Below are 25,775 nucleotides of genomic sequence, written 5' to 3'. Positions count from 1 at the left end.
CCTTGTTTGACGATAGTTACCTTTTAAAATACATTCAGTAATGAGTTAAAACAAAGCCACTCCCGATCTAGAGAGGGGGTGGGGTTGCGGGCTCTCGACCCATCAACAATCTCGTGGGGCTGGCGTCAGCCCCGCGAGAAGCGGGGATTCCCCCTAGCTCATTAATATTCACCGCCCACGGCGGCAGCCAATCGGCTGCCGCCAAGGGTGGGCCCTCACAGGTTCACTTAAGGTCGGGGCAGCCCGGGGCTCGCCCCTTTCGTTCCCCCAGCAGCGGCGGTTTGGAGGTCTTGGGCCCCCCCAATATTTTTTATAAGTCGGTATGGGCCCCCGCCCCCCCCCCAATATTTTTTATAAGTCGGCGCCCCTGTACATTGTAAGGGGCATGTACGCTGGTCACTGCATTGAAAAAGCGCATGTACGCTGATCACTGTTTTGAAGGGGAGTGAAGAACACACACACACACAAAAAGGTAACTTGTTAATTTAACGTTTACTTCTATGAGGAGAAGTAATTCTGAGGGGTCAAACAAAGAAATAATAAAAAAGTGACAAAAAAGTTATTTTTATAATGACGAGTTTTGCGGCTCCCAGTTTTTTTTTCTTCGGAAACAGGTCCAAGTGGCTCTTTTTGTCTTACAGGTTGCAGACCCCTGAATTAGCCAAAGGCCTGAGAGAAGGGGAATCTTTCTGCCTGTTACCCAAAGATATGTAACAAAAGTACCAGGCTAGCCTTCCTGGGGAGAGCATTCCACAAATGTAGAACCACCACAGTAGGGTGGGCGATGTCTGGTTTTCAACATGGAGATATATCACCAGGTAAATATCGTGATACACCAATATATCACAATGTATGGAATGAGGGTGGAACTATGTAGAGGAGAACGGGGCAATGTCCTGGCAACTGCTACTGCTTAGGCAACTAAAAATGACAAAGTTTTAATTATCTTTAACATATTGCTACAACTGTTATTTTAACGTACAGATCATTTTTAAATTAGCACATTTTCTTTAAAATTAAAAGCTGTAGATATCCAAGGTAAGGTGAGAGACTGTTTTCTAAAAATTTAATTACATTACTAAACAAGAAAAAAGCCAATTCTGTGTCACACTTTTAGATATTCAAATATAATTCACTATCGGGTCTTAGTTGACTACATGTATACATCCCACACCACCAGTTCTTTTGACTGATTGTCAATTTTCTATACCAGGCCAAACTAGAAAGAATGGATAAAAATTTACAGGAAAAAAAATTCTTAAGACAATTTTTTTAAAAAATGCCAGAAAAAATTGCATTTCAGCATTCTCTAGCAACAGAAACACCCTTTGCTTTTGAAGAACATTGTCAGCCATGCTGAAAACACTTTCACATGGCACACTTGTTCCTGGGATAGCTAAAAACCTCTTTGCAAGCGCCTTCAACATTGGGAAGGATGCCTCTTGTGCCTTTCACCACATCAGAGGGAATTCATCAAAATTCACTCTTCGCACAGCTATATAGGCTTGTAGCTCTCCTCTTGCTTTCAGTACAGACAATGGTGCTAATCCATCACCTGCCCACTCTTCTTCCTCTAAATCATTCTTCTTTTTTTGCCAACCCTTTTTCTTTTAATGGAGTTGGCCGGGTATTTGGCTCTGTAGAAACAGCACACAGACACAAACACAAACACAGAGAAGGAGAGAAACGAGAAGGGAGACATAAAAATGTGGGAGACATAGACACACACACACACACACACACAGAGAGAGAGAGAGAGAGAGAGAGAGAGAGAGAATGGAGAAGGGAGGAAAGAATCAACTGTAAAACATTAGGGATTTAGATTATCATGAAAAGAGAAGAAGATAGTAAAGTGAAGGAGTTAATTTTATTAGAAAGAAGTTATTGGAGAACTGTTACAAGGCGACTCAATGAAACTCAGTTAGGGAGGATTCGAGGAAGTCAGTTAATGAAAATTAAAGGGGGTCTTACAAGTAATAAGTGTTTCTATTTTTGTTTCTTTTTTAGTATTGTAATGTCTTTTTCTTTGTGTGTTTTATATGTTATATCTGTTATAAATGTGGAAAATCAATAAAAAAAATTGAAGAAAAAAAAGAAAGGAGAAGGGAGGAAAGAGGTTTAAACAACAGGGCAAGGTTGTTGTTTTTAAACAGGGCAGCAACATGGGGATTTTGGTAGGCAAGGTGGAAAGGGCTCTCTGGTCTTGAGGGGGCCCCGGTGGGATTTGGGTCTCAGGAGGAGCTGGGGTATCAGGAGGCACCCATGGGGGGCCCTGCCAGCAGAGAGAGCCCAAAGAGAAGGGAAGGGAGAAAGGTGCTCCCAGCAAGAAATTCAGACTAGCATCTCTCTCAGCCACCAACCAGCCTGGGGCCTGCATTTAAAACAAGGAGCTTGTGGGTGTCTATATTACTTAGGAAAGTTCCCAGATAGGTTGCTTTTTTCAGCATCTGCTCTTGTGGTTCCCTGGCCCCTGCATGAGGCAGAGGAGAGCTGAGAGGCGGCAGGAATCGCGAGAGAAGCAGTGACCGGCTTCATGGTTTTCCTCACATCGTGATTTTTAACATAGTGCGCATGCACATTGTGATTCGCAATATATATTGATACACCACCCAGCCCAAGACTGCAGAAAAGGCCCGTTTTCGTGTTGTCACCCTCTGGACCTCTCATGAAAGGGGAGCATGAAGAAGGGCCTCAGATGATGATCGCAGGGTCAGTTCATATGGGGAGTGGCGGTCCTTGAGATCTTTAGTTTCATGCCTTAGCTTCAAAACATTACAACACTGCCTGGGCATTGCCAATTCCCCAGCAGGCTCCTCCCACAACACATTGCTAACATCATGATGTGCTATGTAGATGGCCGCAAAAATAGGAAGAAAAAATCAGTTTTCTCATCAAACTTGAAATCAGTTTTCTCATCAAACTTGAAATAAATGTGTGGCAGTTTCAAAGATGGCTTGGTGCAACATCCGCTTTCTGAAAGTCGATTTTGTTGCCAGGCGTCTGGAAAACTCCATGCAAGATGGAATGTCCTAGGATAGCACTGCACATGTATGTTAGCAATGAATGTATTTTAAATCAAAGAACAATCAACACCACAAAAACTCACTGGCTCACAAATCATTTTTCATTAGCACCCCATTACTGAGACGAGATTTTTCCCTAACTAGTAAATTCGCCTAACTGCTTTGCAGATCAGCAAAATGGTCTATAGTCACACTTGATGTCATTCTATTACTGAAGTTAAGCAAGACTGGTCTTGTACGTTACCTGGATGGAAGACTAACCAGGAACCATATGTTGACAACTCTTGAGTTCCTTGGAAGAAGATTGATGCAAATGACCAGGAGCCCACAAATATTGACTGACCTCTGTAGTCAATCATTATTTGTAACTGGTCACAAGTCTGCCCCCTTCCAAATTCTCCAGCACACATGAAGGACTTGGGGGAGGGGAGAGGTCAGTCTCCCATTCTGCAGACACTCTAATAATGCCTTCCAAGAGTTGAGCACAAGAAGTCAATTAATTCACACAAAATTTTGAAGGCAATTAGAATCAGAGACTCTGTGTGTGTGTGTGTGTGTGTGTGTGTGTGTGTGTGTGTTGCTGTCATAAAACCCCCCAGAAAAGCTTGGATGCCAAATGAAAAGGGGACACACACACCCCCAGATGTCACTCCATCACAAGAACACAAGAGAAGATCTGCTGGATTAGGCCAAAGGCCCATCTAGTTCAGAATCCTGTTTTCACAGTGGCCAATGCGATGCCTATGGGAAGCCCCAAGGCAGGATCTAAATGCAACAGTGGTCTCCCCTTTTGCGATTCCCAGCAGCTGGTATTCAAAAGTTTTCTTCCTCTTTGTACGCATGAGATCACAAAGGGTGAGGTGTCACTCTCCCACTTAGTACAAAATAGAAGACTGCTCCCGTAGAATTGTGCCTGACAAATTAGGCACAGGGAGGCATCTTGTCATAATGGAATCAAGTCGATGGTTGCCAGAAGAAGTTAATGATCATCAACAGCAGCCACATTTGCAGAAATCCATACTACTGCAAGAAATAACTCACTTTCAGAAGGACACAAAGATAAAAACTTTTTTTTGTACACAGATGAGTACTTTAAAGGAACCTAAAAAAATTAGAGGAAGTAGCAAGGAAAGTAAATGAAACCACTGCAGTGGATTATGTGCAAGACTTGCTGTATTGCTTAACTGCAAACCAGTTCAATTGCTCTTTGGCACACCTGCAAAATGTAAGAGCTCTTTCCTATAGTCTGAATACTGAGTCAGCATCACAACTTTATAGGAGCACTAAAAATGCTTTCCAAGTAGAATTTGGTCTTGGACAACTCAAGCAAGAAATATCAAGATAGGAAAATGAGAGGCCTCTCAATCAAAGTAAACCCTGTCATATTTAGAAAACCACAGATGCTGCCCTGGGAAAGCTGATGAAGGATGTGTTAAGACCCACAGCTTCGTGCATGATCAACTACAGAAGAAAAGAATCACACAAGGAAATGGTACGGGCACTTTGCTTGCACAACCCTTATTTTCCACCTCACATCCATTTATCTTTCAATTTTCAAAGTTAAAATATACTAGCCATCACAAACAAAAATATACATTTTACGTAATAATGTTTGAGTCTCCCTGGCTGGCTGACCCACAGAGGTATCAAAATTGTTAGGACATCCTTCATAAGGGAGGAAAAAACAGAGATTTGTAGTATGTGTAATCCAAGACATCCCGTTTCCTAAAAATGAAACATGTTTTCTTCTAGCAAACTACTGCCTGCCTTATAATAGCTACCAACTCTCCTCAAAGAGCAAGCCTGGCCACACATGCGGTGGAATGCAAGGGTGTGGAGTTTTCCCTTTATACAGCCATCGATGAGAGATGGAAATTTTGGAGGCAGGCAGGAAGAATATACAGAGTAAATGCAGCCTTATATTCTGCAACCACATTCCTGAATGCCACTGAAAATACTCTACCTCCTCCCTAGCGTGTTCCAGTTTTAGACTAACACTCTCACTGAAAGTGCATCCCCTCCCCATACCTTCTCCTTTAAGCTTTGTTTGATCAGGTTTCCATTTTGCTGTAAAGTGACAATGGTGTACTAAGATTCCTTTCCCACGTTTGAATGTAAGTCAATATTTCAACAATTCTATATTTCTACCAATTAATAGCATATTGATAAGAAGTAATGGAAACCCACTTTATATTTTTATTGCCACTGACTGGTTGTGCCTGAAACTACAAACCCCTGGTACTTGTCACCCAGTGTGTCTGGCATGCAGTTTTCTCCAAATCCAGGCTCATGGTTTATTATCACCAAACCTTGGTAATTGCTTGTGGTTTGCTTGCAGATTCTTGGTTTGGATGACATGACAAGCCACACAAACCAGATGCTGGCAAATCCTAGGTTAAGACAAGGAAACAGATAGCCCAACAGAATATGACAAGCTTCAACAGCCAATATATTCAATGTCGGGCCTGGAAGACAAGGTTTGGTGCACCTAATGAGCCAGCCCCATATCTCAGAACAGCAATATTTAAATTTCCATGCATGCATTCATATGTGCACAAAAATCTCTGCGGTTTCCTCTTCCGACAAGAATGCCTTGTGCTGCATCAAATGCCCTTCTGGCAGGTCGCTAACTTTGAGAAGCTGGTTTTTGAGAGACACAAAGGCTGTGGTAGGAAGTGGCACGGTGTGCAGCTATTTGGATCCCAGATGGCTTCATGTGTTTGGTTTAAGCTACCTACTATTGATGGACAGCAGGCAACAGACTTATTCCTCTTACTAAACTATTGCTTTGTAGCTTTGCTTCCAGGGGCCATCGCTAGGTAAAAAGCCAGCTATGGAGAAAGCCAAGCAATAGTCTGTGGTGCACTCAGGTAAATAATAACAGCAATGAGATGAAATCACAGTATGAAACATAATAATATAATCCATCATGATACTGGACTAATAATGATCACAGGACAGGCCCTCGTGATTTCATTCTATCCAAGACCCACAAGAGAATATCATAAATATGGTGAGCAATGGAAAATTATATAGAAATACCAGTATGAATCACAAACTGAGGTGGATCTTGAAATGTTAAGAACACACTATCCTTTCTTTCTCTCATGAGCATACATTGCCTCCAGTCAACTGTGAAAAGCTAAGCGTAGCAAAACCATGCTGTTCTACGTAGTAGAAAACTAGTCGGCACGGAAAAAGATACTACCCTTCAGCGTCAGCATATCCCAGCATTTTTAAGAGTGCACTCACCATACATACAGTCTCACAGTTCATTAAACGACAGCAACTGCAGCTTGCACTTTGTTTGACCGCATCTCTGGATAATAGGTTCTTTGGTGACAAGTCCACATGCTTAAGAACCAAAACAGGCAAACAACACAAAACAAAGGACTCAAAGATCAATGAAAAGTGAAGCCCAAGGCTAATTTGCTTAGGCTTACAGGCAAGCATTCGCATTCCAAAATTCCCCATTTCATTTATATATTGAAAGGCATTTATAAACAACTTAATATTTTAAAAAATCTCTAAGCAGCATATAATATAAAAAAGCAATCAGTATCATTAAAACAAATAGAAACCTAAAACCAGCAGAACAGTGATATAAAAGTGTGGGAAAGCATATCAAAGCAAATAAAGCAAGGCCCAACCACGAGGGTCAAGGGACAGCCTGAGGAAAAAGACACATTTTTACAATATATCTATACAATGACTCTTGGGGTCCCTTCCAATTCTAAGATTCTATTATCCAAAGCGATTGATGCTTGCCGCTTCATGTAAATTTTGAGACGAAAGCACACATGCGCACGTTTCTAAACTTCATGTTGCACAGAGAATTAAAAGTAGGATGCTACAAATACTAACGGATCAAGCACAAAGAGGAAATTAAACTCCACTTAACTAATTCACAACCGTTACAATGTACAAATCAAGATTCCAAGATCTCCCAAGCTCTGCCTCCTGTGTTGTATTGAGGCTAACCTTTCTAGAATAAGAACACCCTGAAAGTGTGATGTCTTATCAGTTACAAGCTAGGCCAATCACACAACTGAAAGAAGCAAGTTGTCTGCAAGAGCAGCTCATAAGGTATTTTCAATACGGCTTGCAGGCTGGGAAAGGTTACCTACCGCTGCACTAAACAACCATCTTGAACACTGCTGGCAAGTGAAAGATTTTGGTCCTGTAAGCAACAAGCTATGTTCAGAAGCAACTGCACACCGCAATAGGCTTGTCACAAGTTCTGCCTGCATTCAGTTAATGTTTCCTTCCTTCTACTGGGTTGAGTCACATCCTCCAGTTTGTTTCCCTTTTTTAAAAGAAACTAGGCTATGTTAAGAGGCAAGGGCTGCAATTCTGCATACATTTATATGGGAGACAGCCGCTTCCTCGCTGCTTCATGTATGCTACCACAACCGTCACTGCACTATTCGAAAAGACAAGACTCGTATTATCATCATCCCTGTAATAGAGAAATCTTGATTTCATGACTGAAAGTTGAACTGCACCTTCCGGCGCACAGCTCATGCTCTTTATCAGTGTCCCACAACGGCTTTCCAGACTGCTGCTCACTATTGTTGCCCCAGGCGTGCTAAAAAAAAACTCCCAGGAGAGAAAAAGCCCATTCCTGATTCAGTGGGTTTAACTAAATGTTTCCCTGACCACTGGCCATGCTTTCTGAGACTGAGGAGAGTTGCAGTCCAAAACATCAGAAGGGCACCAGGTTGGGAAAGGCTGGCATAGGAGAACATGACTAAAAGCTTACAGTGGAGGATAAAGTTTCTACACATGTCCCAAAAGATTCACCAAACAAACATTGGAGCCTTCTGTAATGTCTTCCTGCATTGCTAAAAAGTGGGGTGGGGAGACAGTAACAACTACAATTTTAACTTAAATTGCCACACAGCATTAGAGAACACAGAAGCAACACAAATGATCATTTTAAAGGACTTTGCAACATTATTTTTTTAGCCAAACTGGTTTCTAATTAGTGTGCTTTGTATGAGGAAGTGAGAATTGTGTGCTCATTTCTTCAAACAAATCCTATTTTTAAGGGCTATACTCAGACACTCTTCTATGAAGTGCTATATTAAATGTTCCATTTTTAGAAGAGTATAATTGGGAAGCAAACTGGCATTCTGATCATATTCATCTTTGTACTTCCCGTTAAAGAAAGAACGGGGGAATTTTGTTCATACAAGAATTTGAATAGTAAGCAAGCTCAGTCATCACTGAACAGGGTAGGCATCTGGAAAGTACTCAAGTCTGCCATGCCCTAACCTAGAGGGGGGAGGCCAGAACTAGATGTGGGCCTGGGGAGGATTACAGGTGTACTGGAAACCCAGCCAAAATGCCACCCATCCTTGGGGTTCAAATGGTTAAATTTGAAAGGGGATAGGAAAGGTCACTTCCATTCAGCTTCAAAGAAAATGCCACCCCAAAGAGGCACCCCTCCCACAAGGATGCTCTTGGGAGCACCATGCTCTTCCATTTTTCTCTGTATCACTAGAAAAGACCAAAGGCTGCTCACAAAATTCATTCATTCAGTTTGCCCCTTCACCTGCTCCTCCCCCTTTTCTGGTTCTTGGCACACTGCTTACAATTCTGACCCCAATAATGGGAACGCAATTTGCTTCGCCTGCCAAACTCTTTGTACAAATACTCAGCTTTCTCAAACGATGGTGGAAAAAAATCCTTAGTAGTCGCTGAATCCACAATCTGTAGACAGTGCCGTGTATACTCTTTACTTCAAAATAACGCTGATGATAAAGATTTGCTCCAAAAAACACCCTGAATACTGCACCTTGTACAAATTATGTACCTTCAGAAACTGTGCATAATTTCTCATTTTGCACACATTATTCTGCTGTTGTTAGTTATGGGAGAGAGACAAAGAACTATGCATGGCATAAAAGCCCCATTCCAGACCACTGCAAATCGAGCTAGTTCCCTGGTTTGTAAGATTTTGATAGGGATTGCCTACAAACTTTAAAGCATATCTTTTGCAGTCCAAATGGGCAGACACGTGGTTTTTAGTGGGGGCTATCTGTGAACTGAATACTGCACATATTTCTATTTTGTGCTTTTTCAGTGCTCCCACAGAATAACAGTTCAGCACAGAGATACACATGCATGCCTGTGCACAGTCCAATCCCAGATGAAAGGCGATGACGGCTTGCAATTTAGCAAGGCGGCTGAAGGAAAGGCATTCTGTATCTGCTTTCTGGGAAGGCTGGGCGAAGAAGTAACAGCATATAAACTACTTGGGTCAGAATTACGAACCCACCTTCCGCCATGCTGAAAGAAATGCAACTCCAACTGTGAATTTAATGAAACCATATAGATTTCATGATAAATGACTGCACACCCTTCCATAGTAGATATTCTTTTAAAGTGAAAATGAAACTGGCCTTAGCAATTCAGCCTCTACTATGCATGGAAGCTCCTTGAATTGGATGACAACAATGCATTAACAAACAAAGAGAAAAAGTGAGGTACTCTGGATACAGTTGTCAGGATGGAGAGTCCCATCTATGTCACTCATGCTTGTAAGAGATCCACCTCAACAGAGCGTCCATTCCCAACAAGCATTCCTCTGTATATGTGAACTGCTTCCTATGTATCTGAAGAAGTGTGCATGCACACGAAAGCTCATACCATAACAAACTTAGTTGGTCTTTAAGGTGCCACTGGAAGGAATGTTTTTATTTTGCTTCCTTCCAACAAATGAAATAGGGGGAGCCAAGTGGAGATTCATTAGGCATGGTTAAGCGTCCATTTTGGCTTCCTAGCAAAAAGAACAAGAATGAAACCCAGTGACTGACCTGGAACTCTTATCCCTCCCAGAGTCCACTGGCCTGTTGAAATACCTGTTTAAGAAACTATCTCTTAGTTTTGGAATTCCCAAACTCACCTGCCATTTCCCTTCTACTCCCTTTCTTTCCATGTCTTAAGACTGTAACTGTGCAAATGTTATATGCAGCACATTGCTACTCCAAGCATACTATAGAAGTCCTACAGAAATATTAACTAACAATTTTTCTTTTCAAGACCTGGCATGAGAACCACTGTCAGGTGGGGCTGCGGCTAACAAAAAGGACGGTAAGCCCCACAGCCCCTTTCAGAAGTCTACTGTTTCTACAGAATTCAAAGGGAAATGAATTTGTTTGAGCGTGACAGGCTTCTCTTTTACTCCTAATGCCATCTACACCCACCTTGTGCCCAGTGTGGTGTTTTAACATGCACATTTTAATCCCCCTCTCAAACAAGTTATACTACCTTTCCTTGCATTGTAGTTAAAAAAAACCCAAAGAAAATTAACCCATAGTATCAAAGAAGTGCAAGTTGCACAGAACCCTCACCAAGATCTAAGCACAACACTTTAAAAGACTGGCACCTGAGGAACTACTCAACTTCTGCAGATTCCCAGTCCACATGAGGCTGTCCACTAACAGGAAGAAGAGGGTCTTCTTCACAGAAGCAGTTTTGGAATCCACAACCAAAAGATGTGGCAGCCATCACCAGCAGACATGGGTTTGAAAATAGGTATTTCCAGTGAAGGGTAGGCTTATTAGCCATGGCAGCTAAATCGAACTTACATGTTCAGAGCGTACTTGTATGTTGGATGCTGGTGGCAAACAAAACATTATCACTGTGCTGCTTGTGAGCTCCCAGATCTGGCCACTGCTGGAAAAAGAATGCTGGTATTGATGGACTTTGGTCCAATTCAGCAAGGCCATTTAAAGTACCATCAATACCTTCTGCAATTTGGAAAAAAGAAGCATTTTCTCCAGTTCCCTTGGTGAATCCATTGCATGTAACTTTATTTCTGACCACACTACACTGAGCTCTCTAAAAGGAAGCGCACAGCAGTTTACATAGGTTCTAATGCAGACTCCCACCCAGGCAACTTCAAAGGCCAGAACTACCTTGATTCATCACTTAGATTTCTACCCTCTTCTGGGCCAGTTATCTAATAATTTGATTTCAGAATTGATGTTGAGCTTTACTAACTTCCTGGTGTCAAAAGTCAGCCCTCATAGCTAGGTAGATATCAGCCTAACAATTTTGCAGACGCATCAAAAGCTTGTTTATGGCATTTTAAATGTTAGCTATACCAAACAACCAAGTTGCCAAGCTTGTTCTCTCTTTGCACTGTATGATAATCTCTATCAGTTTTAATCCATTCAATTACATTTGTTAAATGAGAACAAATAATCCTGTTTTCTGACTCTTGATCAAAAATTGAAATATGTCAAAATTCACTGTGTTCCCTTGCAATTTACTGTATAAATGGAATCTTTTATAAATACAATTCTTGCTCATTGGAAATACTCCTATATTTAGGATGCTCGCCCTGCTAATCATATCCACAAGGCCATGCTGTACAAATTTCACCTTAATGCTGGTTTCCAACCACCAATTGCCTACACCTGCTGAAAACCCACAGCAGGGAGGGCAAATCTTTCAGAACGAAGTCCCTGCTGTTACTTCAGTGTGCCTTCCAACACAGCAAGGCTATGAAGTTATAAAATCTGCCTGGAATAGTTGTGGGAGGGAAACCTTTGCCAAAGAGTGTGGGAGTCTTGCCAGCATTTGCTGTAGAGTTTAAACTTCAATTTTAAGAGGGGGAAATAATACTGTACACCACCACCAGCTTTCAAATGATTTAATAAAAGGATATTTACATAACAAGAGTAACTTCACTCTGATCTAGGTCCCTACATACAGATGATCCCACCAAAGCAGTAGCATCTCTGGAATTTAATCCAAGCACTGATAGGCTGCTGACAGAAAGAGAAAAAGGACAAAGGAAGCTGCTTTAGATCAGGTTGTATCATTGGTCCATCTAACTTAGTAATGTCTATATTGGCTGTGTTCATTAAGTTATGGTTTGTTTTTAACCATGGTTTCTTCAGCAAACCACAAGTCAGTTCACAGACAAACAAACAAACAGGGGCTTCGCACTGTAGTTTGTTGGCAGAAAGCAAACCACGGGTAGTGTGCAGGCTTGGGTTCACAGATTTAAATAAATCATAGTTAGACTAAACAAACCAAGACTTAGTATTATGTGAAAAGCATGCCACTGACTGGCAATATCTCTCCAGGGTTTCAGGTTGGCATCTTTCCCAGTCCTGCCTGGATATGCCAGGGACTGGACCTTGGAACAAAGAAGGGTTGTCGTTTAGCTTGGATGACATTATTTTTTTAAGCATCAGACAAACTCATGGACAAATTACTATCAGTAATTATTTTCCATGATAGATATATGGAGCTTCCATATACTTGGGCAGTATTCTGCTGAATACCAGGTAGTAGGGGATAGACAACAAGGGAAAGCTCCCTCTACTTTATGTTCTGCTTCTGAGCTCTCAGAGGTTTCTGACTGGCCCTGACTAGATTAGGTATGACCAAGCAAAGCAATCTGCAAATTCCTAAATTATGGTACTTGTTCTCCAGAAATTCCATAAGTACACTGAACCAGGCTCATGATGATGTTGATACATCTCATGTACTGAAGGTTGTTTCGCCACCCCCCAATAAATCATTGGACTCACTTGATGAACACAACCAAGTGAGATGGATGCAGGGAGAATCAAGGAAAGTAGCATTGCTTTTGCCAGAATTTTACTAGCATTTTTAAGATTAAAAATCAAGAGGGCAGTGGTTTGTTTGAAAGACTCAGTGCCCGTTTTAAAGAATGAAACAAGGCATACTAAACTTTGCCTCTGGGTGACTCCAGCTGGCTGCAAGATGCAGCTGACAAGGCATGGTCTCTGCTGCAACAGCAGTTTGGTAGCCAACCTTTTTACTGTAACTGTTATCCACATTAAGAGAGAGAGATACAGAGAAATGTGAAGGGTTTGTTGCCTTATAGCTCACAGTACCTTTCCATGAGACTGAAGTCCACCCTTTCTTTAAAATTATCTGTTCTTGCTAGCAGCAAGCAAACTGCTCTTCTCAAACAGAAGCAACACGCTGAGCATCTCCTCACTCAGCACACTAATGTGCCCTTATGTCTGACCTGAATAACGAACTGCTATGCCATAACCAGCTCAGCACTGAGGCTTCAGACTAAAGCTCACAGACATTAACAGGACTGGAAAATTCCAATTCCTAGGCATCAGAATAAAAGTGCATAGTCACCTGTTACCCACAACTTTTGTAGCTACGATTTGTATAGTACTTTCGAAAGTACAACATGTTTCCCACACATAACAACTTTAGTAACCCTTAGAAACCCACTCGAACCCTTAAGCTGGGTGAGCATTATTATCCCAAACTGTTGCCTGGGAGCAGAAGGATGATTGTCTAAGGCAACCTAATCCATCCCATGAAACTCACCCAATTTGTATCTGCAACTTTCTGCCTCAGTTTTCTGGCCACGTTACTCATTGCCAGAGCAACTGAAGTTCAGTTTACAACCTAGGTTTTTTGTTGTTTTATTAGGCTAGGCAGTGGTGTCCAAACTTTTTTCAAAGAGGGCCAGATTTGATGAAGTGGAAGGCCGTGAGGGCTGACCAAAGGGCCAGCCAAAGTTGTTGACTTTTTTTAAGGATTGAAGTTGTTGAGCTTTTTTTTATGATTTTACCCCAAAGTTGTTGAGCTTATTTTAGGATTGAAGTGCTTGAGCTTCTTTTAGGGTTGAAACTGTTTTTTTAGGATTGAAGTTGGCAAGGGTTTTTTAGGATTTTACCCCAAGAAATAAACTGCCACAGGGGCCGGATTAAACTGACCAGCAGGCCGGATTAGGCCCCCAAAACAGACTTTGGACATGCCTGGGCTAGGGAGTCAAATTAAGTGTTCATGGCCAAGCCAAATGGCCATCAGAAACTGATTCAGAGAACACTGCAATGTACTAGACTTGTTTATGTTTAAATATGAGCAACTCCGCATAAATTCAAATATTTCAACACTAACCACGTTGATGAAGCACAGACATGCAATGCAGGTAAGGTTGCTTCAGATACTGGCACTCTGGAAAGAGCCGCTCTCACACTGATAGTAACCAGGCTGGGATGAGGAGCTGTGATGCAGCTTCTGCCACATACACAAGGAGAACAAAAGGGAAGTTGGACTGTGCTTTCACAGTGCAGGCCACAGCATATTTAAACAGACTTTGACTGCAAGAGAACATCCTGTGGTATTTCATGGTTGATAAGGAGAAATAAAATCTTCAGGGCTCATTTTATAATTGCTGGAAATGTTTTGATCCCATGGGGCCAATTTTACACGCCTAAGGTGGAAGAGCCTTTGTTGAAGTAAGTTCTTTAAATGTTTTGAAGGCTATTTATAAAATGGCATGAGTAAAGACTGTTGTTAGATCATGAAGTTATTCCATTCAGCTGCTAGGACAACATAATTAATGAAGAAGAAAAAGAACTTGACCAAAAGTCCACTTGTTGTAAAAAAAAAGAAAAAAGGGGGGGAAGGATATTAGAAATCATAAAAACAACTAGAATGGATACAAAAATGCAGTGTTGCCATACTAGTGAAAATGATCACCTTAATTTACACTTGAGGACAACTTGGCAAACAGTGGCAATGCATCTGATTAAAGGGGCTTGAGCCCCCAAAACTTTTTATTACAAGAGATTTCCAAATCTTTAAGGCACCACAAAACTCTGATGTTTCTGATAGTAATCATTTTCTAAAGATTTCGGTCTTAAGGAAATGAAAATTCTGGAGACTGCTTAGTCATTCATTTTTGGCTTCATAAGCATCACACCATGCAAAAATAAAAATCTGTTAAGATGTAAAGGTAAAACTTAACTTGTCCACGCTACTTTATATAAAAGGTAAAGGTAAAGGTGTTGGAGGAGATTCTTGAGAGTCCCATGGACTGCAAGAAGATCAAACCTCTCCATTCTGAAGGAAATCAGCCCTGAATGCTCACTGGAAGGACAGATCCTGAAGCTGAGGCTCCAATACTTTGGCCACCTCATGAGAAGAGAAGACTCCCTGGAAAAGACCCTGATGTTGGGAAAGATGGAGGGCACAAGGAGAAGGGGATGAGATGGCTGGACGGTGTTCTTGAAGATACCAGCATGAGTTTGACCAAACTGCGGGAGGCAGTCAAAGACAGGAGTGCCTGGCATGCTCTGGTCCATGGGGTCACGAAGAGTCGGACACGACTAAACGACTAAACAACAACAACAACAAAAGATAAAGGACCCTGGGTGGTTAAATCCAGTCAAAGGTGACTATGGGGTGCAGCGCTCATCTCGCTTTTCAGGCCAAGGGAGCCAGAGTTTGTCCCCAGACAGCTTTCCAGGTCATGTGGCCAGCATGACTAAACTGATTCTGGAGCAACAGGACTGTGATGAGTGCCGGAGCGCACGGAAACACCATTTACCTTCCCGCCGCAGCAGTACCTATTTATCTACTCATGCTGGTATGCTTTCAAACTGCTAGACTGGCAGGAGCTGGGACAAAGCAATGGGAGCTTACCCCACACCGCAGATTCAAACTGCCAGCCTTCTGATTGGCAAGCCCAAGAGGCTCAGGGGTTTAGACCACAGCACCACCCACAGCCCTGCTGCTTTATATGAGGAAAGGGGGGGTGTGAAATCTAGAAAAACAGACAGGCACAAACATGATGGTATCAGCAACTTTTTTTAAAAAAAAGACACAGAAGTACATTACATCAGGAGATGACTGAGCAGGGGGTGGGTGAGGAAATCAGAAACTTTCTGCTGATATCCTGAAGTGTGTTTGTGAGGAGCAAGTGTTTCCTCATTTGTGAAGTGAGACACTAGTGGGACGCTAATATGTTTTATCACTGTAACCGGAGCATGCAAGGGAGGCAGAACTGTGACTTCAATGAAGGAAGTAAAAGTAATTTCACTTTCAAATCCCCTTTGTGCAGCCAGTAAAACCAAAATAAGTTGAACGCCAATAATGTTATGTGGATATGTTTTCACTGTTGACAGTGGTAATTATTCAGGACTGGTCTATCCACAGGAGAATCAGATTAATAAAATCCCTTAATCATCAATGGGTTTTGCCTTTAATTTATTGTGGATTCTGAATAACCCGCTGTTTACCTAAGAGATTACATTTTGGAGACTGACGGGGTTTTGCTGCAAGATAACCGCATGGCCCTACAAACCAAATCATCAGCAGCTCAAATCAGGGCAGTTAATAAATGAAAGTTCAAGATGGACTTCTGTCCTGAAGCTTATCACGTTTACATTGGGAATATGTCTCCCTTGTTTTGGTAGAACTCACTTCCAAATACTTGGGCTATAGAAGGGCCATGGAGCTATGCAAGAGACAACCAAATTGTTTCTTCTGGAACCAGCAACAACATTTCTTAGCAAAAAGCTTTATTGCACATAGAAGCAATCCAGTCAGATGGGCAGGGTACAATTTTTTTTTTTTATTACACAGGGCAAGCCACATTTCTAGCAAATCATGTCAGCAGTGTAGGAAATCTTCATTGGGCTGCCACTTGTGACTGGGAATTTGGACTACTTACTGGACAGAAGAATCCGAACACTTAGCATGCACACTGACAGGCATGGTCACTTGGAGTCCCCCCCCCAAGATGCCATTACGTCTTTTTTATATATAACTTATTTATTTGATTTTACAAATTAAAATTTACATTCATAACCAGAAATAAAGACACACAAAAAATCCTTCCAGTAGCACCTTAAAGACCAACTAAGTTAGTTCTTGGTATGAGCTTTCGTGTGCATGCACACTTCTTCAGATATTTCTGTAACAGAAATAAAGAGAAATACACAAAGATTCCCCCAAATCTTTGGACTTCCCTCCACCTCTCCACAGGTTCCATTACTAATCCTTTTCCTCTGCATATTTTAAGTCACTCCATTTTTAAAAATGCTTCACTATATCCATCATTCTTGTTACATTACAAGTGTTTTTAAAATCCTGCCAAAGAGTTCAACTGCTTACAGTGGTCTCCTAGATAAACTATAAATTCCCCCCATTCTTTATTTAAATTTGGGTCCTCTTGGTTTCTGATTTTCCCAGTCAATTTTGCCATCTCTGCATAGTCCATCAGCTTGGTCTGCCATTCTTCTCTGGTAGGGACTTTGTCTTCCTTCCATCTCTGGGCTAAGAGATGTAGGAGATTCTTACATGCCATAGATAACCAGGTGAATTTACATTTACAGAAAAGGTAAAATTATACTCAGCTGGTGCAATCAGCTCCTTTTACTCTCTGCAGGCATAGACAACACAGTGCTGTAACACTGACAAAAATTTTCAAAGACCCTGATGCAGAAATTTAAGCAGCTTGCAGCAGAAATAGCATACTGTGCTTGAGGAATTAAGTTAACTAACACTTCAAGCTAAGGAGAGCAGTTCCTGAGCAGCAGTGGAGTCAGGTTCCTTTGCATCTTTAATGGAGTATGCAATTACATGCCATCTTGTCTTGCAATAGAGTTAAACTGCTGAGAACATCCATACATTTTTAGGGCTGAACAGATCATCCACATCCCCCGTGGAATTTGCAAGCAGTATCCATTTAAAGACCAAGAGCTCCTGCAAAAAAGCTCCTGGAGACTGAATTGGCCTTAAGTGTGAGGTATAAAAGCTATATGAATTACCTCCAATATGACTGTGGTCTCCTGAGCAGCAAGCAACATAAATATGTGATAAAATAAAATGAACAGCTTACTCAAGTTCTGCTGCCTACTAGTTATCATCATTTACATTTTCACCATCCCTCTTACATTCTTCACAATTTTTGCTCCTCCCTAATCATATCCCCATTTCAGCAATGGAAGAGAAATGAGGGCAAAATTGAATTATTTGCTGGCAAATCAATTCTGAGTTAATGATTCAGCAGGGATCTGTTCCCAGGTCTCACAGGTAGAAGCCCAATGTTGAAAAAACAAAGTGTCCAGAAGATAAAAATATATAATAATGTACTAACATTTTAATGTGGCATTCATTATGATGAAGCGTAGGGGGATTGATTAGCTGTGGTTGGGCGGTCAGAGGGGCTTCTGGTTGCTACTGGATCAGCTGCTGTGATCCTGCTTAGGTGCTCAGATAATAAAGCTTAATAACATAGGCAGTCAGGACACAACAAAGACAGACTAAGCCTAGGAAAGGAAAAGGCAGGAGTTAGAAAAATGTAGGCTATGGAGGTTCCTAGGAAAGGTTGTTGAAACAAGGGAATGGTCCAAACCAATACAAAGAGGACAAGACCAAAGGGAGGGTGGGACAGTCAGAGAGGGGAACAGCAAGGCACCAGGAGTTTGCACTAGAAATAATAGAAATAATAGAAATAGAAATAGAAATAAAATATTAAAGCCAGGTTTTTAGAAACCCTCTATTAAATGTCTTTGAACAGAAGTGGACAACTCCACTTCATGACACTAACACAACTTTGTGAAGCGAAGCTGAGTTTTCACCGGAAAACACAGCAACTTAACATATCAATGTAAGCTGAAAGAACTGCGGAAGAGTTCATTTTAACTAATCATGGGTCCCTCTTTTAATACCCATGCTAGTTCTTCATTGGTCTTCTTGTAAAACTTCAAACCCCTAGATCTCCAAATCTTCACCTCTGCCTAATTCACTTTCTCCACCTTGCCAACCAATTAGCCCCCATACTGTGTCCTATCCTCTCACACCTGCCTTTGTGCTATGTTCTCCTCCTGCATCTGGCAACACACTGGCTTTTCTACCTTCAAATAACTATTCTTACTATGTCTGCAGTCTCCCTCCTACCAGTTCACCACCCCTTGCCTCACTTTATCCTCTCCTGCTCTCTGGACAAAGATCAGATACAGACCACAAAATTAACAGCTACCTCTGGTACACATCAAAAAGCAATAGGTGAACTAAATACTTTCCCCAAAGTACCATGGACTGTCTGATCAGGTGGTCTGTAGAGCTGCTGCACTAGTCAGGACATAGGAAAACCACTCCTAGGAAGGCTTACTGTTACAAAGTTGTGTTTTTGTGCTAAGAGCAACTTTTTAATAGTCTCTGTATGCCACCTATTCACAACTCCTAAGAAAATTAAAAATTGGTAAGAAAGAATACACCACAATTAAAACCAATCAGATAATATGTTGAAACCATATGCAGGGTTTTGCAATTGAAGAAGGCCCTCTGCCCAGGTCTCAACAGCTTCATGACGTTAAGAAGAAGGAATCAGGTTTGAAAAGAGCCATTTGTCTGCCTGTGCTGAATAAACATTATCTTTGTATATCAGAATGGATTGGGGGTGAGGGATTCTACTTCTTTCAGGCCATCTATTTTGACACTTGGAACCCACCCTTCCTTGCAAAGCTTGGACTCCTAGCAGTCTTAAAATGATGAAAGTTAATCTGCCATGGGACTAAGATATGGGAAACCCTTTCAAGGGCAGGAGGCTGAGTTGCATGACTTTCAGATCATCTCTGTCCTGTGGCTCCACGTATCTTATTAGCTTCTTTCAAAACAGTACAGAAGTAATGAATTCGTATTAGCTCTTCACTGTTGGCAAAAGGAAATCTGGACTTTTCTGTTATCAAGACAGTTAACCATATATTTATTATTTTTTGTGAAATATTTCTTCAGAGTGGCCACAAGAGGTTGAACGCAGAAAGAGCAAAAAGTAATTAGAAAATTGAAGTAGTTCATATGGGAAGAAAGCAATGCATTCGCTCAATTCTGTTTGTGGGAAGTAGGCACCAAAAGAAGAGAATGAATTCAGAAGCCACAGGTAGGAAACACAGAATCCTAAGTGGATGGGAAAGAGTTAAGTTTCAAGAAAGGCCTCTCTAGACAAAACAACAGAAAAGCTTAACAAAGATAACAAGCAGACTCAGAAAGCATTACAGAAGTCTAGATGTAAGTGACAACTTGAATTTCTATTTTAAAGGCATCATTTAAAATGGTAATACAGTACAAGGTTAGATGCTTGTACTACATGGGGGATACTAACATGAGTTTGACCAAACTGTGGGAGACAGTGGAAGACAGGAGTACCTGGTGTGCTCTAGTCCATGGGGTCACAGAGGCTTGGACACGACTAAACAACTAAGCAACAACTACATGGGGGGATCAATATTACTGGAATTCAATTTTTAGATACTTCTATGTGCTCAAGCTGTGCACCCAGGTTTTTCTGAGCTCTCTTTACAATATAATTAGTGCATTACTTTTATTATACAGGCAGTGCCTATGTAAGAGCATAGGAATATCCTTTCTGGATCAGACAAGCAGTCTACCAAGTCTACCACTCTCAATAATACTAGCCAGCTGCCTCTCCCAAGGATGTGGAAAGAGCCGCTCCCTGTTTGCACTCATCCTCTGACAGAATTATACAACCCCTAATAGCTGCTGGTAAAGCTATCTAATCTTCTTCTTTAATAGCCTTCTAAGCTAGTAGTCATAAAATCATGTGGCAATTAATAGAGGGCACAAGGTGAGGCATTTCAGAGTCCTAGATTCTTAACAACACTGAACAGCCAGCTGCTGGCATTAAACTGGGGTTAAAGTACTGGGGTGAAGACAGATGTATTGGGACCATTGATTTCTAACAACACATTCCAGTATGCAAAATGCTTTATCATTTCTGGCTGACTTATCTTCATGACAGGTGTGGCAGGGTAGAAGCAGGAGAGGGGTTGAAAGTCAGATCCACCTACAGTTATCGGAGGAAGGGAAGGGAATCAAATGAAGTACAGACAGGCCACACAACTACAAGAGACAGGGAAAGAAGGAGAAACAACTTGAATTTTGGGAGGGAAAAGTACATACTATCGCCTTAATCTATGCAAAGGAGTGTGGGGGGGGGGTTGAAGAGGGAGATAAGAAATTGTTTTGCATTGGAAAATCGGGAGAATGCAGAGGGCAAATGGGATCAGATCTACCTGGAGGGAGGGAGCAGGCAGTCAAAGCATGTCTACTTTGAAGTAATCTCCAATTTATTCAATGGGACTTGTTTGCTAGTAAACTGATAAGGGGTTACATCCTAATAGTAACAGGAGAAGAGAAGGAGAAATGATATGGAGAAGGAGGAAGTGTATAGGGACCTTAGGAAAATGAGAGGGGGGGTCCTATGTAGTTATCCCAAATAGATATAAGAAGAATAAGAATATAAGAAGACTTGGAGGAAGGGTTCTGTCCAAAGTTAGGGAATGGGCAGGCTGTTCTTATCATTACATCATCATCATCATTATTATTATTATAGATTTGTATACCGCCCAATACCTGCAGGTCTCAGGTTCACAGGTGGAACTCATGATATAGAAACACTAAATACATAATCAAAAGGAAAATGAAAACAATCCAATAACACCCCCCCCAAAAAACCCCCACATTTTAAAAGAGCATTGGATGTCACATTCCAGTTATGCACTTGCCTCCTTTATCTTTCAGATCCTCTGACACAAACCCAGGTAACCATCATTTTTAAAAAGCCATGGGGGGGGGGGGGGAGAAGGCTGGGCTTCCAAGACTCTCTTTCTTCTGCAGAGGTTCTACTAACTTATTCCAGTATCCTCCATTAGAAAGGAAACCTATGAACAAGTACGCTTGAGAAATGCCCCCCCGCCCGCCAAGGGATGTAGTAACGCAGAAAGCTCGTAGGAGAAAATCAGGGATTGGAAGGGGGGGAGGAAAAGGAGCGGAGCCACGAGGCGGGGGGAATCCGAAACAGACCCACGTGGAAAGCGAGAGGGCGGGAGAGGGGCGAGGAGGCGGTTTCCATGGAGACAGAGGAAGAGGCGCGCGATCGGCGCAGGGAGGGAAGGTGGGCGGGGCCAGCCCATGTGCCGAGGGGGCGGGACGCAGCGTTCCCTGAGAAGCGAGCCAATCAGGAGCGAGCGCAGCTCACACACTGAGGGGGGTGGCGGTTGGTTGCGCGCGCGGCGGGGGGGGGGCGGTTGTGAGGGAAGGGTTCCCCCCTCCCTCCCCCCTCCCCACGTTTAACGGATAATACTCACCGCGCTGCCCCCCTCCCCCGAAGCTGAGGGGAGGGACCGATATGGGGCGGCGGCGGTAGCAGCAGCGCCCGCAGGGACCAGGCTGAGGAGGCGGCTGAGGAGACGACAACCGCCGCCGGGCGTGCGTCACGCGCGTGCGCGCGGCCCCCCCCCGCCCACTCCGCGCAGTGACCCGGATGTACCGGGCTAGGCAGGGCGGGCTCGCTGTGGAGGCGGCGGCGGCAACGGGTCGCCGGCGGCGGCCGACGCTACTGCGCATGCTCGCTCGGCGCGGCAACCTAAAACATAAAAAAGAAACGCGCCCGCAGGTGATCTTTATGTTTCTCGGCTCGGGCGGGCGGGCGGGATTAGTCCCTCTAACCCGTTTTCTCTTAAAAGCGGTTAAATCTCGGGATGATTTCGGGAAGGAATCGCGTGGGGCTTTCCACACACACCGTGCAACACCTGATTAAAACGGAGAGGATTTGAACGATATGGTTAAAATTAATATTATTTCATATTATGCACTGCCTAAAGAACAGTTAATTTTTTTCAAAAAAAATTATTTTAAAAAATCCATTGAAACATTAATAGAATTAAAACTGTGCGTTTGGGTAAATCTTTGTATCTATATCTTGCATTTATAGCTTCAAATTTCCCTCTTCCCAAACGGTTTGGAGAGCGCACACGTGTGTTCCTGTGCCTGTGCAGAGAGCACATGGCAAAAGCTGGCGCAGTCTCCTGGGTTGCCGGCATCTTCCAGCCACGAGCCTCATTCATTGCATGTTCCAAGGGGAAGTGCTAGCGATGATTGGTTTAGTTTTGGAAAAGATGGAAAAACCAAACAAAAAAACTTCACTCTCTGAGGATATTTGCATGCCAGGTAAACTGGACCAAGGCCGTTTCTTTGACAGGTGAGCTTGGCGGAAAATCAAACAGGTGATGTCTTCAACGCCAGGCTGAGCTTTGCTTCACCTGTTCCATTTCCACCTGCCCTGCTACTGATAACGGTACAGGAGCTCTGGCACGGAGGTACAGGAGCTCTGGCAACCCACCGCTGGCATCTCAAGCAGCTCCTGCAGTTTGTTTAGTCATGTCCAACTCTCCGTGACCCCATGGACCACAGCACGCCAGGCACTCCTGTCTTCCACTGCCTCCCGCAGTTTGGTCAAACTCATGCTGGTAGCTTCAAGAACACTGTCCATCCATCTTGTCCTCTGTCGTTCCCTTCTCCTTGTGCCCTCCATCTTTCCCAACATCAGGGTCTTTTCCTTCTCATGAGGTGGCCAAAGTATTGGAGCCTCAGCTTCAGGATCTGTCCTTCCAGTGAGCACTCAGGGCTGATCTCCTTCAGAATGGATAGGTTTGATCTTCTTGCAGTCCATGGGACTCTCAAGAGTCTCCTCCAGCACCATAATTCAAAAGCATCAATTCTTCGGCGATCAGCCTTCTTTATGGTCCAGCTCTCACTTCCATACATCACTACTGGGAAAGCCATGCCTTTAACTATACGGACCTTTGTTGGCAAGGTGACGTCTCTGCTTTTTAAGATGCTTTCTAGGTTTGTATCTCCTGCAGTTAATAACTTGCAAATCCCAAATGGCTGGTGCAATATCGCACCAGTGGCAGGCGATAATAGTTTCACTGACCCAGCAACCTCATTATCTTCAGACGGGGAGATTTCTCTGGGTGCAGCACCAAGAAAGCTTGTACAGTGGTGCCTCGCAAGAGAAATTAATCCGTTCCGTGAGGCTCTTCGTATAGCGGTTTTTTCGTCTTGCGAAGCAAGCCCATTGACAGCTTAGCGGATTAGCGCTACAGCTGTCAAGCGGCTTCCAGCGATCAGCTGTTAAGCGGCTTATCAGCAGAACAGCTGATAAGCGGCTTAGTGGCTTTAAAAAAGGAAGAAAAAAGCAAAAAAAACCCGCAGGGGGATGCAAGATTTTTTTCGTCTTGCGAAGCAACCCCATAGGGCAATTCGTTTTACGAAGCGCCTCCAAAACGGAAAACCCTTTCGTCTAGCGGGTTTTTCGTCTTGCGAGGCGTTCGTCTTGCGGGGCACCACTGTAGTTCTACAATTTTCAATCAGAAAGATGCCCCCGGCTCAAACTGCATATTTGATATTTCCGACCTGATTTCACCAACGGTACTTGGAAACAGGGTCAGAGAGAGAGAGAGAAGGCCCAGGCACCAATTGCAATGCATCCCTGTAACCCACCCTCCAACTGAAAAGCAGTTAAAAGGCACAGGCAGGGACCTAGCGACCCTCCAAATGTTAGATTCCAATTCCCATCAGCCCCATCACCATGTCAAACAACCAGGCATGATGAGAGCTGTAGTCCAATAATATCTGGAGGGCCATAGGCTTCATACCACTGGCTTAAGGAACAGCAAGCAGGAGCACCGCAAAAATAAACACAGCATAAGGAGATATTATGTGTGAGTATATGGGAGGCTGATCCATATTTTCTACAGAGCCGCCGGAACCACGTAACACTGGTCCTGAGAGATCTGCATTGGCTCCCAGTACGTTTCCGAACACAATTCAAAGTGTTGGTGCTGGCCTATAAAGCCCTAAACGGCCTTGATCCTATATACCTGAAGGAGCATCTCCACCCTCATCGTCCAGCCCAGACACTGAGATCCAGCACCGAGGGCCTTCTGGCGGTTCCCTCATTGCGAGAAGTGAGGTTACAGGGAACCAGACAGAGGGCCTTCTTGGTAGTGGCGCCCGCCCACCCTTCAGATGTGAAGGAAATAAGCAGCTATCTTATCTTTAAAAGACATCTGAAAGCAGCCCTGTTTAGGGAAGTTTTTAATATTTAATGCTGTATTGTTTTTAACACTCGGTTGGGAGCCGCCCAGAGTGGCTGGGGGAAACTCAGCCAGATGGGCGGGGTATAAATAATAAATTATTATTATATTATTATTACAGAGCAACTGCAAATCTGGCATATTGTTGTGCCTGGACAGTGGTTAATGGGACCCTCTCATCGTCCCCAATGCATAAGTAAAAGGGAACAGGGGAAACTTGTTGGTTGTTATAAACATTACTGGCTGTTATAAAAGAGGAGACAGAGAGGGAAATTGAGCTTTATGACTGTAAGAACTTAAAAGTGAGGAAACGCAACCTGTTCTAGAAAGGAAGGAAGGAAACCTACTATGCAGAAGCAGCTGACAGGCTCGGCATTATTTCGTTTCATTTTATTTTTTGATACCTCCAAGGTTTGATTAGTCAGTCTCTTTGATCTCTGTAAGTTCGCTCTTGTCTCCGACATACTTGGCATTAGGAAAGTAGTCCCATCGGGGCTTGGGCTGCCTTCTGGAGCTTTTCTGCACTTAATGAGAGAGCTGGTGCAGCAGAGATGCTAACTGCAGGGGCATGGAATCCCTCTCCACCCCCGTTCAAATTTCACCCCAGCCATGAACTTGCAAGATGCCCTCGAGGCCAAGCCTTGGTCCCCTCAGCCCTTACTCTCCATTTACAGCCAGTTTGCAGAAGCTACAACTAGCTCACGATGGTGAAACCCATCCAACGGCGTCCGGAAACGAGACTGTGCAGCTTACCAGCGACATGGCACAATCCGAGGAGCTTGACATTTCTAAACCAGGTGTGGGTGGCCTGTGGCCCTCCAGGTGTCATTGGGCTCCAACTCTCATCAGCCTCCGCCCCAGTCAGCATGCCCAATGGTCTGGGACGACGAGAGTTGTAGTATATATCTCAAAAGTGGGCAACCAAAACGATCAAGGCTGGATCAAGTCCCTTAAAAGGAAAGTTTGGGTGACTTTCTTGTTTGTTGGGTTTGTCTTTTTAAAAATGGTAAGATGGACATTTTTCTGTCTCAGATAATAGTAC

The 25,775-nt window shown here is 43.1% G+C and overlaps 1 protein-coding gene across 4 annotated transcripts in view; it reads right to left on the bottom strand.

The window, feature by feature from the left end:
• CYRIB (CYFIP related Rac1 interactor B) overlaps nucleotides 1–25,775 on the bottom strand; it is a 66,817-nt gene that overhangs the window by 25,270 nt on the left and 15,772 nt on the right. Inside the window, exon 1 of one of the 4 annotated variants that reach the window (XM_081918974.1) lies at nucleotides 21,941–22,090. The exons of 1 other annotated variant lie outside the window; for it this stretch is intronic. The gene's annotated coding sequence lies outside the window, so the exon portion shown is untranslated. Of the gene's footprint in view, nucleotides 1–7,150; nucleotides 7,230–21,358; nucleotides 21,529–21,940; nucleotides 22,091–25,775 lie in introns of those variants that run through there. 2 more of the 4 variants (XM_081918976.1, XM_081918977.1) reach the window with 2 other exon arrangements.

Source organism: Podarcis melisellensis (genome assembly GCF_964234715.1).
Source record: "Podarcis melisellensis genome assembly, chromosome: 7".
In the NCBI taxonomy this organism is placed as follows: domain Eukaryota; kingdom Metazoa; phylum Chordata; class Lepidosauria; order Squamata; family Lacertidae; genus Podarcis; species Podarcis melisellensis.
This window is presented reverse-complemented; position numbering and strand designations above follow the sequence as displayed.